This window comes from Protopterus annectens, chromosome 10.part0, assembly GCF_019279795.1.
Source record: "Protopterus annectens isolate FY-2018-M chromosome 10.part0, PAN1.0, whole genome shotgun sequence".
Lineage (NCBI taxonomy): Eukaryota > Metazoa > Chordata > Ceratodontiformes > Protopteridae > Protopterus > Protopterus annectens.
The window spans coordinates 305,372,033-305,392,646 of record NC_056744.1 but is presented as its reverse complement, the minus strand read 5'-3'; the positions used below and the strand labels follow the sequence as shown (position 1 = coordinate 305,392,646).

The following is a 20,614-nucleotide window of genomic DNA, read 5'->3' as shown; positions in this document are numbered from 1 at the left end:
GACAACACAAATGTGACTCGGTACATGTTGCCCAGAGAGGAGCTCTACAGTGTTGAGACTGCACTGCTCCTTCCTAACAGAAGAGACCATTACAATACTAATACGAACATAAGACACAACAGCACTCGATACGAACATAAGACACAACAGCACTCAATACAAAGGCAATACCAGATGTCAGCCTGCACAGTGCTTTGCCACCTAGGGTTGCATCCACACCCCGACAGTGCACCAAACCTACAAACACCAGTACAGGAAGTTTACTGCAGTGCATGTTAACAAAATGCATAAAGTACAGGTCAGCAAACTAATTACCCTAACCTTAAATCTGCAAGGAGAGGTCAATGAAACAGTATATAATAATATAAGGACTTCCGCACCTCTTATGTGCTCCGACTCACTGACACAAGTAGTAGCTTTCCCTGCCAGGAACCAGTATAGATCTTAAGTCTACTACCATACTGACAGACAGATATGGCAACCACACACACCTAGCTCTCTCTCTCTATACACACACATCTATATATCCAGATATATATATATATATATATATATATATATATACACCTGGTGAATCTGTGGAAAATACACACTGAGATTAGGGCATCATTTAAGCGCTTTTGTTCACTAGTTTATTAGGTAACTCCTTTGAACTTCTTCAGAAATGTGATACAGAAGACACTGTATTTGCTATTTATAGTCCGAATAGATTTTAAGTGCTTGCGAGACTAGGAATAATTATGTGTATGTGGCTAGGAATAATGACGTGCGTGTGGGATTTCAGTTAGCTAATCCATTTTAACATGCATTTAATGTTACGACTGCCATTAAGTCCTGGGGTTTGGTCTGCCTTAAGCTCAATTTGCCATTTTAAATCCCTCACCTCCAGGGGGGTACTGGAATCAGCACTGAAAGTGGTAACTTGTTCTAGTACTAGGAAATTGAAGTTAGGTGGGGTTTTACATGTGGCTGTGTGTCTAGCTAGGGCATTGTTTGGGTTCCCTCTTCTTATAGCTTGGTAGTGTTCTCTGACTCTGTCTGAGAGTCTCCTGGTGGTCATTCCTACATATAATGCTTCACAGTGGGAGCATTTTGCTAAGTAGACCACATTGGTGGTGTTGCAGTGGTAGCTGTTGTAAGCTCTAAACGGGTAGTGTGTCTGGTGGCCACCGTGGTGTGGCTGCCTGTTAAAATGCACTGGCAGCAGTTGCACTGGCCACATGGTGCTGTTCCTGGCTGGTTGGAGTTAGGGCCTGGTCTGTTGTGGGCTTCCAGTTGTTTTTTTAGGGCCATAGTTATGCCCAATGCTTTGGGAAAGCATAGTTTGGAATGCCCTGCCTTCTCCAAATTCTGTTTTTTTGTGTTGGAACAAGTGGACAATTTCTTTGATTGTGATGCTTATTTGGAATTTGGAGAATTAAAATGGCAGCTTTTTTGAATGCAGAAGCCGCCCCTGGTTTAAATGTGCTGTGCGCTGGTATGTTTAAGCAAGTCTAGCCTCTTGCAGGTGATTGATTGTTGCGGTTTACAACTTTACGGCTTTACCTGATTGGGTATCTGAAACTGCATTGTTGTCATACTTATTAACTTTTATTTGTTTTGACTGTATTTAATGCCTTACTTTATCAGTTTTCACTGTAGGTCTGATGAAGTCCTGATATTAATAAATGGACGAAAGTGCTCAACACGAGCTTGGTCTCCAGTGTCCTTATTTATTTTTTTAAGTAGCCTAGAAGTTTTGTTGGGATGTTTTTGTATTTCTCTTCTAATTAAGTTTTCCTTCAGTCGGTGTCTTTGCGGTGTATTTATTTTCCAAGCAGGCTACATGGATAATTCTGAGGAGGTTGAACTAGGCTCTAGTAGCCAAATTCTTATGAATCTCTCACAGCATTCAGTACTTTCCAGTTCTGAAGCTCTCATACAGTCTGTAGTTGAGAGTAACAGAACCCAGGAGTTGATACAGCATATTAATCGTATGGAAAACAGTCAAAACTAATGGATCTATCAACTTTCAGGGAGTAGCTGGGAACCCTAATACTTCTACTACTACTATGCAGACTGAATTACTGGGAGCAGTAAAGGACCAGTGTTTGGAGGGACAATGCCTGCTGAAACTAGGGGGCTGAACCTGCAAGAAATCCTTAACTGTTTGCATGGATTTTGCTTTTCCTTCCATCTTTTTAAGACCTATTCTGCCTTAGTGCCAAATAAGTTATCTTTGTGCAAGGGGGCATCCAACAATTTAGATTTGACATGATCTGGCAGGGGATGTTCCTTAAGCCATGCATGCCTTCGAATAACAGATCCAGTGACTGCTGCCCTGCAAGAAGCTTCTAGGGTGTCAAAACCACAGTGCAAGGTGTGTTTAGTTACTTGAGTTGCAGAATGCAATAACTCTTGTAAATCTTTAGAAACTGCCCAAGCAGGAAAGGAAGACATTTTTTGTTTAAGGAGTTCCAACGTATGCTGCTGAAATTTCAGCAAATGGGACTGACAATTTAGTGCCCTGATAGCAAGAGTAGCTGAGGTGTATACTTTCTTACCCCATCTGTCCAATGCTCAGCAATCCCTGTCTGAGGGGATGGGATTCTTAGTAAAGGTTGCTTTAATTCCTTTTGGACCTTGATAAATGACCTCAGGGTCACCTGTAGGATTCTTAAAAAGATATTTGTGAGAGTCAGGGACTCCAATAGTACCCGCCTGGTTTTCCTGGAAGCTGGAGGAAGGGCGTCAGGAGTCAAGCTGGATTCGAGGTACACATCCTTCACAACTTCCAGGACTGGGGGGATGGCCAAAAGTCTGCCGTGGAAGACCTAGGAAGTCTCTTTTTAGACTGAGGGTAGTCCCAACTCTCCCATTGGAAATGCTCCCTCCTTAAGGTATGGAGGGTTCCCCAAAGGAAAACTCCTCTGGGAGAGAGGCTAAAGGAATGGAATCCTCTTCATCAGAATCCTCATAAGTGGAGAGGGGTTGCATCAGATTAATCTGACTCTTGTTGAGACAAATCTACAGAGGACAGATCTCTTTTCCTTTTGGAGGGGGTAGCTTGGCTTCCCCTGATCAGCATGATAAGGTCTTCCATCATTTTAAGCATCTGAGACTGAGGCAAGGTAGCAGGCGCCTGAGAGTGAGTCGGTTTCTTGGGTGTAGTTCGTACCCGGTGTTTAAGAAACTCGGTAGTTTTAGAATAAATGGCTGTCGCGAAAGACGGTTTGTGTCGAGATTCGGTAGTGCGAAAAACTTCCTTGGAAGCCGGTGCCTGCTCAGTGGCTCCGGACCCATCCAAGGTTGAGAAGGCTGCAGGATCCTTAGTTGAAGAAGAGTTTTGCGGCATACCGGACTCTGAAAGGTCTTGGTAGCGGCTTACGAATCCACAGAAGTGGGCATCAGGGGCTACGAAAGTGCCTCACTGAGGACCGGAGAACTGACTACTAGCTTAACGGAAGAGTCATTGGTAGGTTTAGACCTGTGCGGTCTGTCTCTGTCTTTATCTTTACGTTTTTTTGGAAGATCTGCTGTTGGATGGATTACTGAAGCCATATCCGAATTCTAGGACTGTATGCGAAAATATCTGGCTACAATAAGGGCCCAACAACGGATATTTCTGGCGTTGAACAAAGCACAGAAGCGACAGTGAGGGACATCATGGTCTGGGCCTAAACAAGCGACACAGTGAGAGTGGAAGTCTCGGTGTAATATTTGTTTTCCATAGGCGAGACAATTATTAATTTTTTCTGACATTGGTTAGTGCTAGTAAAAAGGATCCCCAATGGGGTACTTCGCTTTAGAAGACTTCAACTTCAATTCGGTAGACGAAAACTCAGGTAGCTGCAGACTGGCACTCGTGCAAACCGCTTCTGCTTCGGGATCCACAGCACAAAAGACTGATGTAAAGGCATTGGCTGCTTTACTTACACTACTGACGACCTGACGTCAGTCCTCATGCAACAGCAACCGACGGAGAAATACTAAGTCTCTGGTATTCGGGCCGGCCGACCCAAGTGTGATGACTGCAACAGTGAAACACTTAGAACATCTTGCTTCTTACTCAAATATAATTTTTTTAGAGAAAAAAATGTATACGCAATCTGTACATTTTAAGCAGTTTGTGCAAGTATGACTCATCTGCAAAAAAAGATGCTGTATGTTACAGGTAGAAGGTGAGAATAGCCACCATATTAGGTATCCTCTATAAAATACAGAGAAAATGCATTTAAACAAAATTAACACTGGAGGCAATACACAAGTCACTAATAACCTATTTAAACAGATAGTGATGCACTTACATACAAGATAAAGTAAAATTGAAGCATACACATTGTAAAATATTTGCTTCTAATTACTTCCGGGTGCCAACAACAAAGAATGTGCTCTTATATCCTTTTTTGGATTGACAAGAACATTATGCTTGGTGTGCATTAGTAAGCTGAGTGCAATAAGTATAATGGACAGGTGCTGCTCACCCGAAGTGAGGTTAGTTAGGAGATGGACAATTTCAATGAAGGCGAGGCACTGCTGGGTAGTTAAGATACTTGTAAGGATTTAAGAAGATTCCTTTTCAATTCCATGGACTTTTGATCCAGCCATCAATCTCAACAAAATGAAACAACTGTCCAGGGTCTCATTCGCTTTTTGTTTTAATGTTATGCAGTAACCTCTCTGACATCACCCAATCAGTTTATAAATTCTGTTACTGTTCATGCCTTTAACCCTTCAAGCATGGCTCAAACAAGCTCAACTGCCCAAATGTCAATACCCCCCTTAAGTTCTCATCTTTCTTACATGGACTGGTAGTTTACTCCAGTATACACTGAGTTATGTATAAATCACCAAGCTATAGAGCCTGCCAAAATACACAACTTTGCATGCATCAATGCTAAACGGAGGTCCAGAAGGTGTTCAAGACCTTATCAGAATATCTTTGATACACAAGTTGGTAATTTTGTAGAGCTCATCACTAGTTTGCAATCTTCAGCAGACTAACTCAGCCAATCTTTATTCGTTTTAAGAATAGCAGCAAATACACTATTAAATGAGCCACGAACAGAGCCCATGGTGAACTCCTGCTGTCACAGGCAAACAATCTGATACTTCATTGTGTGTTACAACTGTGTTCTACCATCAGCCATGATGTAATCCATCGATTTACTTAAGAATTATACTTCTCCTCTTTTAAAGCTCTATATACTCAATGAGGTAAGGAGTCAAAAGTTTGGGTCTTTCCAAATACGACACCTAAAGATGGTTCCAAATCTACTGCCATTGTCGAACAGTCCTAGAACTTTGTCAGAGTTGATGTAGCTTTAATAAAAACATGCTGATCAGCATCTGCAAGAGCAAGCAGCTTCCCTTGTGTTAGTTGTACTGCCCTTCTGTAAGGAGCTGCAGCTTCCTGTATGTTAGTTGTACTGCCCTTTTATAATGAGCTGCAGCTTCCCTTGTGTTAGTTGTACTGCCCTTTTGTAAGGAGCTGCAGCTTCCTGTATGTTAGTTGTACTGCCCTTTTATAATGAGCTGCAGCTTCCCTTGTGTTAGTTGTACTGCCCTTTTGTAAGGAGCTGCAGCTTCCCGTATGTTAGTTGTACTGACCTTTTGTAACGAGCTGCAGCTTCCCGTATGTTAGTTGTACTGACCTTTTGTAACGAGCTGCAGCTTCCCTTGTGTTAGTTGTACTGACCTTTTGTAACGAGCTGCAGCTTCCCGTATGTTAGTTGTACTGCCCTTTTGTAACGAGCTGCAGCTTCCCTTGTGTTAGTTGTACTGACCTTTTGTAACGAGCTGCACCTTCCCGTATGTTAGTTGCACTGCCCTTTTGTAAGGAGCTGCAGCTTCCCGTATGTTAGTTGTACTGCCCTTTTGTAACGAGCTGCAGCTTCCCGTATGTTAGTTGTACTGCCCTTTTGTAACGAGCTGCAGCTTCCCTTGTGTTAGTTGTACTGACCTTTTGTAACTAGCTGCAGCTTCCCGTATGTTAGTTGTACTGCCCTTTTGTAACGAGCTGCAGCTTCCCTTGTGTTAGTTGTACTGACCTTTTGTAACGAGCTGCACCTTCCCGTATGTTAGTTGTACTGCCCTTTTGTAACGAGCTGCAGCTTCCCGTATGTTAGTTGTACTGACCTTTTGTAACGAGCTGCAGCTTCCCGTATGTTAGTTGTACCTCCCTTTTGTAACGAGCTGCAGCTTCCCGTATGTTAGTTGCACTGCCCTTTTATAATGAGCTGCAGCTTCCCTTGTGTTAGTTGCACTGCCCTTTTGTAAAGAGCTGCAGCTTCCCGTATGTTAGTTGTACTGCCCTTTTGTAACGAGCTGCAGCTTCCCGTATGTTAGTTGTACTGCCATTTTGTAACGAGCTGCAGCTTCCCTTGTGTTAGTTGTACTGACCTTTTGTAACTAGCTGCAGCTTCCCGTATGTTAGTTGTACTGCCCTTTTGTAACGAGCTGCAGCTTCCCTTGTGTTAGTTGTACTGACCTTTTGTAACGAGCTGCACCTTCCCGTATGTTAGTTGTACTGCCCTTTTGTAACGAGCTGCAGCTTCCCTTGTGTTAGTTGTACTGCCCTTTTGTAACGAGCTGCAGCTTCCCTTGTGTTAGTTGTACTGACCTTTTGTAACGAGCTGCAGCTTCCCGTATGTTAGTTGCACTGCCCTTTTGTAATGAGCTGCAGCTTCCCGTATGTTAGTTGTACCTCCCTTTTGTAACGAGCTGCACCTTCCCGTATGTTAGTTGTACTGCCCTTATGTAACTAGCTGCAGCTTCCCTTGTGTTAGTTGCACTGCCCTTTTGTAACGAGCTGCAGCTTCCCGTATGCTAGTTGTACCTCCCTTTTGTAACGAGCTGCAGCTTCCCATATGTTAGTTGTACCGCGCCCTTCTGCAACGAGCTGCAGCTTCCCGTATGATAGTTGTACTGCCCTTTTGTAACTAGCTGCAGCTTCCCGTATGTTAGTTGTACTGCCCCTTTGTAATGAGCTGCAGCTTTCCTTGTGTTAGTTGCACTGTCCTTTTATAATGAGCTGCAGCTTCCCTTGTGTTAGTTGTACTGCCCTTCTGTAACGAGCTGCAGCTTCCAGTATGTTAGTTGTACTGCGCCCTTTTATAACGAGCTGCAGCTTCCCTTGTTAGTTGTACTGACCTTTTGTAACGAGCTGCAGCTTCCCTTGTGTTAGTTGTACTGACCTTTTGTAACGAGCTGCAGCTTCCCGTATGTTAGTTGTACTGCCCTTTTGTAACGAGCTGCAGCTTCCCGTATGTTAGTTGTACTGCCCTTTTATAACGAGCTGCAGCTTCCCGTATGCTAGTTGTACCTCCCTTTTGTAACGAGCTGCAGCTTCCCATATGTTAGTTGTACCGCGCCCTTCTGCAACGAGCTGCAGCTTCCCGTATGATAGTTGTACTGCCCTTTTGTAACTAGCTGCAGCTTCCCGTATGTTAGTTGTACTGCCCCTTTGTAATGAGCTGCAGCTTTCCTTGTGTTAGTTGCACTGTCCTTTTATAACGAGCTGCAGCTTCCCTTGTGTTAGTTGTACTGCCCTTCTGTAATGAGCTGCAGCTTCCAGTATGTTAGTTGTACTGCGCCCTTTTATAACGAGCTGCAGCTTCCCTTGTGTTAGTTGTACTGACCTTTTGTAACGAGCTGCAGCTTCCCGTATGTTAGTTGCACTGCCCTTTTGTAACGAGCTGCAGCTTCCCGTATGTTAGTTGTACTGCCCTTTTGTAACGAGCTGCAGCTTCCCGTATGACAGTTGCACTGCCCTTTTGTAATGAGCTGCAGCTTCCCTTGTGTTAGTTGTACTGACCTTTTGTAACGAGCTGCAGCTTCCCGTATGTTAGTTGCACTGCCCTTTTGTAACGAGCTGCAGCTTCCCGTATGTTAGTTGTACTGCCCTTTTGTAATGAGCTGCAGCTTCCCTTGTGTTAGTTGTACTGACCTTTTGTAACGAGCTGCACCTTCCCGTATGTTAGTTGTACTGCCCTTATGTAACTAGCTGCAGCTTCCCGTATGTTAGTTGTACTGCCCTTTTGTAACGAGCTGCAGCTTCCCTTGTGTTAGTTGTATTGCCCTTTTATAACGAGCTGCAGCTTCCCGTATGTTAGTTGTACTGCCCTTTTGTAATGAGCTGCAGCTTCCCTTGTGTTAGTTGTATTGCCCTTTTGTAACGAGCTGCAGCTTCCCGTATGTTAGTTGCACTGCCCTTTTGTAACGAGCTGCAGCTTCCCGTATGTTAGTTGTACTGCCCTTTTGTAACGAGCTGCACCTTCCCGTATGTTAGTTGTATTGCCCTTTTGTAATGAGCTGCAGCTTCCCTTGTGTTAGTTGTACTGACCTTTTGTAACGAGCTGCAGCTTCCCTTGTGTTAGTTGTACTGACCTTTTGTAACGAGCTGCAGCTTCCCGTATGTTAGTTGTACTGCCCTTATGTAACGAGCGGCAGCTTCCCTTGTGTTAGTTGTACTGCCCTTTTGTAACGAGCTGCAGCTTCCCGTATGTTAGTTGTACTGCCCTTTTGTAATGAGCTGCAGCTTCCCTTGTGTTAGTTGTATTGCCCTTTTGTAACGAGCTGCAGCTTCCCTTGTGTTAGTTGTACTGCCCTTTTGTAACGAGCTGCAGCTTCCCGTATGTTAGTTGTACTGCCCTTATGTAACTAGCTGCAGCTTCCCGTATGTTAGTTGTACTGCCCTTTTGTAATGAGCTGCAGCTTCCCTTGTGTTAGTTGTATTGCCCTTTTGTAAGGAGCTGCAGCTTCCCGTATGTTAGTTGCACTGCCCTTTTGTAACGAGCTGCAGCTTCCCGTATGTTAGTTGCACTGCCCTTTTGTAAGGAGCTGCAGCTTCCCGTATGTTAGTTGTACTGCCCTTTTGTAATGAGCTGCAGCTTCCCTTGTGTTAGTTGTACTGCCCTTTTGTAAGGAGCTGCAGCTTCCCGTATGTTAGTTGCACTGCCCTTTTGTAACGAGCTGCAGCTTCCCGTATGTTAGTTGTATTGCCCTTTTGTAACGAGCTGCAGCTTCCCGTATGTTAGTTGCACTGCCCTTTTGTAACGAGCTGCAGCTTCCCGTATGTTAGTTGCACTGCCCTTTTGTAACGAGCTGCAGCTTCCCGTATGTTAGTTGTATTGCCCTTTTGTAACGAGCTGCAGCTTCCCGTATGTTAGTTGCACTGCCCTTTTGTAACGAGCTGCAGCTTCCCGTATGTTAGTTGTACTGCCCTTTTGTAATGAGCTGCAGCTTCCCTTGTGTTAGTTGTATTGCCCTTTTGTAACGAGCTGCAGCTTCCCTTGTGTTAGTTGTATTGCCCTTTTGTAACGAGCTGCAGCTTCCCGTATGACAGTTGCACTGCCCTTTTGTAATGAGCTGCAGCTTCCCTTGTGTTAGTTGTATTGCCCTTTTGTAACGAGCTGCAGCTTCCCGTATGTTAGTTGTACTGCCCTATTGTAACGAGCTGCAGCTTTCCTTGTGTTAGTTGTACTGCCCTTTTGTAAAGGGCTGCAGCTTCCCTTGTGTTAGTTGTATTGCCCTTTTGTAACGAGCTGTAAAATGGAAAAATGAACTCTCTTCGGTGTTACCTGTCACAGCAGGAGTGCCACATATTTTTATCTTTAGCCCTCTCTTATTCAACATATTTACCAACAAGTTGAGTACTTCCACCACCTTTCCAGTCATACAATATGCTGAGAACTCCACACTCATCTGTGCAGCTTCCCCACTCCCTAAAGTACAAAAAATAACCCAGATGTCTTCATGGCTCTCCAACCCCCAGTTATTTCTATAAAAAAAAAAAAAACACTATACTCATGATTTTCTCTAACATCCAAGACCTACAAACCTTCTTCCAACTATAGTCTTCTCACAACTCTAAGACAAAACACCTGTATCCCACACTAAGCTACTCGGACCAGTAGATAAAAACATGAAATTTGACATTGATCTATCTCTAATCATAAAAAAGTTCACTTTAAACTAAGCTGTCTACACAGAATTAAACCATACCTCATTGACAGCACAAGCAAACATATTTTGCTACAACTCATCTACTCACTCGCCTTTTTTACGCCTCTGCCACTTTCACCAACCTGAAAAAAACAATCCAAACTAGAAGCCTGCTATAATAAGATTGCCAAATTTGCCACAAATTCCCCACTTAGATCCCATCACTGCAATGCCTTACACCAACTAAACTGGCTTGAATTACCCAATCTCCTAACATACACTCGACTTACAATGGTCCATGGCATAATATCAACCGGAAAAATGTCCAGCACTCTGCAGCCTAATTCAGTCACTAACAAAAGACAACAGAGATCTTCCAATAAATTTCTATTCATAGGATCATAGGAAGTTACTAGGCTATTGCCCTGAGGCCCTTATAAGCCTAGCCAAGAGTTTAGACCATGTTTAGATAAGTCAGCACCCAAAGCCCCTGTCCAGCAGGGACACAGGCGGAATCCCAGGGTGTATTTTCTGTTTCCCATCCAGTTATCCAGGTTGTGCTTAAAAAGGGATAATGAGGTACTCTGCTTGACATGGAGAGAGAGTCTATCCCACAGATGGGGGAGTCTAGGACACAAATCTGTCCCACCAACAAGTCCTAGATAGAGCAGGGTGACATGTGTGTGGGTTACTCAAGTGGAGCTCGACTTGCGGATATGCAGTAGTCCCATCAAGGCGGGTCTGAGATTGCTTTGTATGCCAGACAGAGGTCACCTCTGAGGAGTCTGCCTGAAACTGAGTAGAGGGACAGGGCTTTTAGCCCATCTGTGTAGGGTAGATGTTTGAGGCCCTGGATTCTCTTGGTGAGGAACCTCTGTGGTCTCTCCAGCTGCTGCATGTGCTTTGCGAGGTGCATGCCAAAGGGGCCGTTGTACTCAATAAATGGCTTTAAAGGGGAATAATACAGGGACGTTATGTCTTCCTTGCCCCTGGATGAGATACCACTACTTATGATGTGGGCCATGTAGAAAGCTTTCTGTAGAAAGGAAGCAACATGGTGGTCAAAAGTCAGGTTGCTATCAACCTGGGTGCCCAAATCCCTCACGATTGACTGCGTGCCTAGGACCATTAATATTAAAGTGATATGTGTAGGGATGTCACTCGCCCCAAAGTGTATGATTATTAATTTTTTGTCATTCGGCTTAAGGCCATGTTTCTGGCACCAGTCATTTGTGTGGGCGAGACCCTCTTGGATGACGTCCACATCACATGGGAATTAATGACCATGCCCAGCTTGCAGTCATCTGCAAACTTGGTCAGAATCTACTGGTTTTGGCCTGCACCTCAGAAAAATATCCAGAAAAACAGAGGCCCCAAGAATAATCTCCGGGGTATAACGCTCATTACGGGTCTACAGCTTGAGGTGGCTTCTACTATTTTGATTAGGTAGGTTCCATCAGTGAGCGAGTTTGTGACCATCTGGTAACATATGGATTGATGCCTACTTCAGAGAGTTTACCTATTATGCCCGAGTGGAGAATAGTGTTGAAGGCTTTGGTCAGGTCAAGATAGGCAGTGTGCATAGTCTTCCCCTCATCCATGGCTTTGGTGACTCTCTCAAGGAAGTCAACTATATTTAACAGACATGACCGCCCCTTGACAAAGCCAAACTTTGTGGGGTTGAGTGCTTGAAGGTTGCCAATGTCCCTGTTAATGAGGACCATGATAATCCATTCCATGGCCTTGTAGATCAGGCTAGTTAGGCTGATGGGTCTATAATTTCCCAGATTGGTGGACACTCCACCTTTGTGTAAAGGGATAACAGTGGCTGTCCTCCACTCAGCTTGGACACAAAGCCAGTACTTGGGCTTTGGTTGAACTGGGTGCCTAACGGTGCTTCAAGTTCATGCCGGATGCAGCCTGGGATGTTATCGGGGCCCATGAAGTCTGTATTTTTTGCCTTTAAGAGGGCAGTGATGACCTGTTCCCTAGAGATAAGGGGAGGGAGGCAGGTACTGGGGATGTCCTGACTTACTGATGGAGGGGGAAGAGCGGTGAAGTTTTCTCTGAATCTGTCAGCCAGTAGATTGGCTATATCTACAGCATTTGTGTATGTGGGGTCCTTGACCACCAGTTCTGAACAGATCTGGGTTTTTCCTTTGAGACTGCAGACTTATGTGAAGGAAGATGTTATGATTGTCTCTACTAGATGTGGCCAATTTGGACTCAAAGTTGGCTTTAGAGGATTTCACTAGTGCTATTTGCTTGTCCAGGCTAAGGAGAGATTGCTTCCAATTGGGTATCTGCTCCTTCTTGGTCCTGGACGCAATTTTTCCTTTTGTTATATAGTTTAACTATTGCAGATGTCCACCAGACAGGTTTATTCTTCCTTACGGAGGATGATTTTACCTGCCAGGTATTCCTGATTGCCATGCATCTATCTAAATGATCGTATACTACTTTGGTGTAATTCTGGATACTGGTGCCAGTTCCTACAGAGGGGAAGGGGCTGTGAAGCTGTTTATACCACCCCCTCAAGAGGCTCTGATTAGCTTTGGAGAAGTTTTTTTTGTTTGATCCTAGCTATAGGGGGGTCAGGGGAGATGGTGACTTCGAAAGTGGCCACTTTATGGTCAGATCTTACCAGGGAAGACGATACTGTAGGGGTGCTGCAGTGGTTACTCATGTTGATTAATACCAAGTCCAAGATATTATCACCTCTTATAAGGGTATCAACAAATTGTTCCAAGGCATTTGTATTGATAAAATTGAGGAATCTCTGGGTATTTGTTCATAGGTTCATAGGTGTGTACTAGGCTAATGGCCCCAGGGACTTTACAAGCCTAGCCATAGGATTAACCTGGCACAGTGCCACACAACCTTAGTTCCCAGTGCCTCTGTAGAGTAGAGTCACTGGAGTTATCCCCAGGGTGAATTTTCTGTTTCTCATCCACTCATCAAGATTCCTCTTGAAGAGGGTCAGTGAGGTGCTCTGCTTGACATGTATGGGAAGTCCATTCCATAGCATGGGCAGTCTCTGGGTTATGAACCTGTCCCACCAGCATGTTCTGTTAATTGTGGCAATGAGGCTGAGGTCTCTGGAGCATGTGGTGCGGACAGGTTGGAATTTCTTTAGATGTAGCATTTCGAACAGAACTGTGCCAGACATGGCTTTGTAAGTCAAGCAGAGATCGCCTCTAACTAGGCGATATGAGAGAGAATAGTTGGAGTTTTTTTTAGTCTGTCCATATAGGACAAGTGTTTAAGGCCTAGGATTCTCTTTGTGAGGTACTTTTGTGGCATCTCCAGCTGTTGCAAGTGTCTAGTGAGGTACATGCCAAATAGGGCATTGTACTCAATGACTGGCCTAATGAGTGAAGAGTAGAGGGAGACAATGACCTCTTTCTTCCTGGATGCAAAACCCTTAGTAAAGAGATGTGCCACATAGGACTTTCTGACCATAGTGGCAATGTGCTGATCAAAAGAGAGGTTGCTGTCAACCCGTGTTCCCAGAGCTCCTATAATGCCTAATGTGTTCAGTAGACTACGATCAATGTGGTAATTCATGGGAACTGGGTTTTTCCCAAAGGGGATGATGACATTTTTTTTGGCATTGAGTGAGCTTAAGGCCATGGCTCTGACACCAGTCGTTGGTCTCAGTGAGGCCATTCTGCAGGATGTCAACATCACTTGGGGTAATAGCTCCCAACTTACAAGCATCTGCAAACTTTGTCAGCCAGTCTCTCATGTTGGCCTGGACTTCAGAGAAGTAGATACCAAAGAGGAGAAGACCCAGGACCGAACCCTGAGGGACCCCACTCGTGACTAGTTCGGCAGTCTGACTTGGAGTCAGCTACTTTTACACTGTGGTTCTATCCATGAGCTAGTTTGCAACCCACCTAGTTATATACGGGTTAATGCCTAGCTTAGAGAGTTTTTCTATGATTCCTGAGTGGGGAATGGTATTCAAAAGCCTTGGCCAGATCAAGGTAGAATGTATGAACCATCTTGCCTTCATCCACAGCTCTGGTGACTGATTCAAAGTAGTCGACCAAGTTGAGCAGGCATGATCTACCCTTCACAAAACCAAACTGTGGGATCCAGAGTTTAGAGATTCCCTATATCCTTGTTTATTAGGTCCATGATGATGCATTCCATAGCTTTGCATATCAGGCTAGTCAGGTGTGTTCTGGCAGGAGTAGTTTTTCCAATCTATGGTTGGGTAAAGTCGTTCAGGATCAGGGTAAAGGGTTGAATCTTGATAGATTTGAAGAGGTCCAGATAGGTGGAGTGGGCATCACAAGTCAAATTTGGGAGCCTGTAGCTAGCTATGACTTAAATAGGGATCTTGTCAACAGTAAACTGCACCTGGAGTGTCTCCTGTGTGTCATACTGTTTGACCAGCCTGGAGGTGTTTGTGCCTTTAATATATAATAATGTCTTTCCGCTTTTCCTGGTTAGGGGTCGCCAGTGAAATGCCGGTCTGCTTATGATTGGCAGTAGATTTTCACAGTGCCAAGGTGCCAGCCCGATGCCCAACCTTCAATGAAGGCACGCCTATTGACGCACGCACCTACCTGCATGTCTTTAAACATCACTCTACCGCAGGGAGGACATGCAGACTCCACACAGAAGGTGCTCCAGCCAATAATCGAACCGGAGAACCTCTTGCTGTGAGGCGACAATCCTAACCGCTGCACCACTGCGGCCATATATATTAATATATATTGAAACTGCACCTCCTTTGGCTTTGCTGCCCACAGTTTGGGGTCTGAATGTATGGTAGGATGTGTAACAAGGTAAGGCTGGGGTGCTCTCCACAGCTTTGAACCAGGTTTCTGTGACTGTCAAAAAAAAAAAAAAAAGTCACTAAAGCAAAAAATTACTATGGTGACACTCTCTATTCAAATAAAATTGCTGGAACCTGGAACTCTATCCCCCAGAACATAACTATCCCTAAACATTCACAATTTAAAACACTTCAAGACTCACCTAACTCATGGGCTAGGGCTATACACCTGTCTAATCACCGGATAAAAATGTCCCACTTCACAGGACTAAACCCCTGTGTACAGTCACTATGCAGCATACTTGAAAGAATCTTTTTTCCCAAATATTTTATTGATTTTCAAAAAAGACAAAACAATTTCCACTAGAATACAAATGAAACAAAGACAAACTATATATATATATATATATATATATATATATATATATATATATATATATATATGTATACAATATGTACATATGGTCTATATGAAAAATAAAAAAAAAGAGTGTAATTTCTCCAAGTACTAAAAGATGTGGAGATCTTTAAAGTCTCAATGAGAGAAAAAAACTTTCTTCCAAGGATTGTTGACCCATTTATTAGGGAAGATTATTGTTTATTTTACCTTTGTCTACATATGTATTGTTTCTTCATGTAGAGTCATAAATTCTTGATAGTTGGGTTCAGATGAAGTTTTCCATTTTCTTGTAATACATTTTCTAGGAATTGCTAGTATAGTCAATAGTAGATACAAATTCTTTTTGCTCATAGCATTTGTTTCAGTTACATTCAGAAAAATCATGGATTTAGTTAGTATGAAGGAATCTGAAAAAATAGCTTGAAAGAAATTTCCAATCTCCTTACAGAATATTTTTAATTTTGATGCACTCAAAAAATATATGAATCTAATCAGCATTACAATTCTGAGAACATCTCAACAAAACAATTGTTTACAAGAGTCCATTTTAGCTATCCTATTGGGGTTGTAAAACACCCTGTGTAAGAATTTCCATGAAAAAATCGTCCAAGCTTGTAGATTGAAAGTTAATTTAATAGAAAACAATAAATTAATTTTGTTTTCAGAGGAGAGGTTAATATGATGACCTTTTGTAATAAAGTTCCAGAAGTTTTGTTTTGGATTAACTTTGTAAATTAAGTTTTTATACAGCAATGAGGTTAAATTAGACCAATTATGATTATTATAAACCATTTCTTGGATAATGGAAATTCATTTTGGTTCAGAACTAAAGGAGGAATTATTGATTATTCTGTGTAACTCTTAAGCATGAAATAAAATGCTTTGAAGTATAAGCCAATCTGAATTTGGAATATCAAAGGTGTTTATTATTTGTTGTATGTTTAAGAATGATGAGTTCCTAATACAATCTTGCAAACAAGTAAAATTTTTTTAGTTCCCAATTATTTATAATGTTTTCAGGTAATTTGTTGAGAAAGTTTTTAGTTATTTTGAAAGGAATTAAGAGTTCCCACCATAATTTAATGTCTAAGTTTGAGTATGAAAGATCTAAATGAGTTGTAGATGTAGTTTATAAAGACCGAGTTGGTGGGTTTCAAAACGTTAAATTGTAAATTAAGACATAATATTTTCCAAAATATATTTGATCATTTGAGACAGTACTTTTTGTGAGTTTATTCTCATTTAAAAAAAAAATAGCAATATGAAGGGATTTCCAAGCTGATGAATTTTTTGAGTCTATCCAGATGAAAACTATTTTGAATATAGAAGCCTTAATATAGGTCTCTAAGTCTGGAAAATTAATTCCTCCCATTTCCCAGGGTCTAAAATGGAGAGCATAGGCTATCCTGTTTCATTTAGGGAACCAGGGAAAATTTAAAAAGAATTTTATGCATGTCTTGTAATAGTTTTTTATTAGGTAGCATTGGAATGGCTTCAGCTATACAGTTTAGTTTTGGTAATAATACCATCTTTATTAATTGAAGTCTATCTTTATTAATTGAAGTCTATCTTCAAACTTTAGGAATAATTTATTCCATTTGTCAGTGAGTAGTTTTATGGTATTTAAGATTTTTTTATAGCTTGTAGATAATGTGTTATTAATATTGTCATCAATAATAATTCCTAGGTAATTTATAGAAGAGACCTGTTTTCCCATTAAACGGACTGGAGTTATGAAAGAATTTGTTTTTTTATTTAAATGCATATAATTAGATTTAGATTCACTTATACATAAACCTGAGCTATCAGAGAACCTTTTAGTTTGAAGATGTAACTCTAAGAGATTCTTGTGAGACACTCAGAGTTAAAAGTATATCATCCGCAAAGAGCATGACTTTGGAATTAAATTGATCATGTCTATACCTTTAATTTTTGTGTTTTGGCGTAATGTAGTAGCAAATAATTCTATTGCAAGAGTGAATAAAATGGGCGACAAAGGACAGCTTTGCTTTGTACCTTTGCATATTTTAATGGGTTCTGAAGTAAAAGGGCCTAGTTTTACATATGCAAGATTTTTATACTTGAAAGAATCTTGTAAATATTACTGTCTTAAATAACGACCTAACAATATGTATTCTCTTCTACATTGTTCATACAACTGTCTCTTCAGAATAACTCGAGACAAGTTAGTAATTAACACACAGACTCCTTAAGTGAAGCGATTTCTGGAGTCTAAAAATCTAATCTGATCCTAGAAATCATCCTTCCGTTCAAACAGATGTCAAAGGATGGTGGCTGGAGAATGGAATTGTGAGGAGAGATGAAAAATTGACAATAAAGATGGAACGTTACGGTCAGTACATAACTTCTTTATCAGATATTGTTAATTTTTCATCCTCTCCTCACATGAAGGATAGAATTCCAAGATACCTTTATCTACAGTGGACTCGCAGCAGAATATTCCTCAGAATCATTGCACCAAAGGAAGCCCTTCCTCCAGAGACCAAATCCAATCTGTAATGAGTAATAAAGGTATGATGGCTTGCCCAAGTGGCTGCTGCGTAAATATCATCCAAGGAAGCACTGGACTGGAAGACCACAAATGTGGCCATTGCTCTAGTAGAATGAGCCAAAATGGAGTTGTTAGGCTTCATGCCCTTTGAACAATAAATAAAGGAACTTACAAGGTAACTTTGGTAACTGGTAGGCCTTTCCTAGGCCCTGGGAATACAATAAGCCATTATTTGGTCTTCAAAATTTCTTGGGTTCTAGAAAAGTAATAGTCTATCAACTATTGATTGTTTTTTCCTTCCTTGTCGTCCTATTCCCAAGTGAGGTTGCAACCTGCTGCACTCGGGCTCACTACAGACTCCTAACCTATTCCCACAAACCCCCACTTTCCTTAGATTTATAGTCTCATAGCTACGCCCTTTCCTGCTTACACAACTTCCTTCTCCTAACCCACTCTACCGATCTGCCCCCTGGAAACAATCTCCACAGCATAGAACTTCTCCTCTCCTGGTCTTCCTCCTCTTTCAGTCAAGAAACTATCAACTTAGGAGACTAACCTAGACTGGTTCTCCAGTTCCTCTGACAGTCCTACAAATTTCATTAACCTTTAATTATTCCCAAGTTATAGATTTGTTATTGTGTTTAACAGTGCGAGTGGGATAATCATTGATTGACTGATATTAACTAATGAGCCTAATCTGCCTCACCAATCCAGCTATCTACCCATTAACCTTAGTGACCATACCCCTACATTTCTGCTAAAAAAACTACAAACCAAATCCCACACTCCATTTAAATACAACCGCAGCAAAAAAAAAACGGTTCTCCCCTGACCTATTTAATCAATTACTTCAAAAATGTGACTGGTCACCATTAAAATACCTACTAGACCTCGCAGTAGAAAGTACAGTTGTGTACACTTACCATAAATGTAGTTGTTAGAGTGTATTCATTGTTGCAGTCATCACATTTGGGTTATCTACTTGCAGTAGCCCACAGTCGGCCTGATTATCAAAGTCTTGGGTCCTGCGTCGGTTGCTGTCTCATCTTCCATGACATCAGGTAGTAAGGGGTATAAAGCATGCAGCCGATGCCATTACATCAGTTTTTCTTGACCCAGATGTCAGGTGCCCCCATAATGGGAAGCAATTATATATACAAGGTTACACCTCCAACAAAAAAGCAAATACACCAAAAAGCTTTAAGCATAGCAAACAAGAATAGAGGTATAGCCAACAGAGGTCTGGGGGCTGGAGGGAGGGTAACTAGGACTGCAACAGTGAATACACTCGAACATCTACATTTATGGTAAGTGTACACAACTGTACTATGTTCTTCATGTTTCACTGTTGCAGTCATCACATTTGGATAGATTCCCAAAACTAAGGATGGGAGGAGGAAATTAGATAGCATTAGGACCAGCTATAAGGCCCTGCAAGACTGCAGTGGCAAAGCCAGCTCTGGATTTAGAGAAAATTGGCAAATGGTAATGTTTGGTGAAGTTATGTACAGAACTCCAGGTAGCAGCTTTTAGGATGTCCCTAGAAAGGCTGTAGAAGTAGATGCAGCCCTGGTTGAATGTGTTCTTATCCCCTGTGGGGGAGGTTTTCCATGGAGCTTATAGCAGAAATGAATGCGATGGCCTATTCATTTAGAAATACTTTGCTTTGAAATGGCCTTCCCCTCTGCCCCTGCAGCAAATGCAACCAGCAGCTGTTCAGATTTCCTGAGAGGCTTTGTCCTGTACAAGTAAAATCTAAGTTGTCTGTGCACATCTAAGGATTGCAGTATTCATTCCCCTTTGTTCTGTGGATTAGAAAAGAAGGTTGGCAAATTAATGGACTGATTAAGGGTCACAGTGGATACCACCTTGGGCATGAAGGAGGGATTGGTTCTTAGGGACATCCTGTCCGCATGAAAGATGAAAGGCTCCACTGCCATGAGGGCCTGTAATTCAGACACCCTTCTTGCTGAAGTGATGGCTAAAAGGAAGACTGTTTTCCAAGAAAGGAATTTCAACTCTGCATTTGCAGCTGGCTCAAAAGGAGGTAGAGTGAGTTTTTCCAATACAAAGTTAAGGTCCTAGGCTGGTGTAGGGGCTCTCCTGGGTGGTCTTAGGTTTTTGGCCCCTCTGAGGAACTGCTTCAGCAGTGGATGAGAGAAGGAGGGTGTCTCTGTGTTGTAATGAGCTGAAAGGGCTGAGGCAAGAATTTTGATGGAGGAAAAGGAAAGGCCCTTGTGAAGCATCTCAGTTAAGTATTAAATAATCTGATGTAAATTGGGCGCTGCTGTGCCAATCCCCTGAGTTTGATTCCAGGAACAGAATATTTTCCATTTTTCGGCAGAGGATTTTTTAGTACTAGGCCTCCTTGCCTCCAGGATGACATCCATCACTTGCTTACTGAGGGATGGTAACGGAGAGATAAGGTAACTAGCCAGGCTGCCAGGTTCAGGATTTGAAGCAGTGGGTGCAGAATCTGGCCCCCCTGCTGGGACAGCAGGGCAGGGATCTGAGGCAGGTGCCATCAGTGACACACTGCGCAAAAGGGGGTACCAGTGTTGGCGTGGCCAGTCTAGTGCAATCAATATTGTCCTTGGTTTGTCCTGTTTGATCTTAGTAGTACCTTGGAGAGGAGCAGCAGAGGAAAGGAAAGTCATAAACTGACAGGTTTTTCAGGTGAATGACAGGGCATCCACTTTCCAAGCTTGTTCGTCGGGAGTCATTGTGCAGAATTTGTCCAATTGGTAGTTCTGGGGGGAGGCAAACAGGTCTATCTCTGGGCTCCCCCATTTGTTTCTCAACATGTTGAATATCTTTTAGATCCCAGTTTCCACTCGTGCGGGTCCATGAGATTTCTGCTTAGTTCGTCTGCCAGTGTATTTAGCTTTCCTGGCGGGAATTGAGCCTGTAGGTGCACTTGGCAGCTCAAGGCTGTGTTCCACAGAGCCATGGCTAGTCTGCAAAGAGGGTAAGAGTGGGTTCCCCCCTG

General features: G+C 42.5%; 1 protein-coding gene across 1 annotated transcript in view; it reads right to left on the bottom strand.

Moving 5' to 3' along the window:
• SUCO (SUN domain containing ossification factor) overlaps positions 1–20,614 on the bottom strand; it is a 1,178,094-nt gene that overhangs the window by 484,166 nt on the left and 673,314 nt on the right. The gene's annotated exons all lie outside the window — the stretch shown is intronic.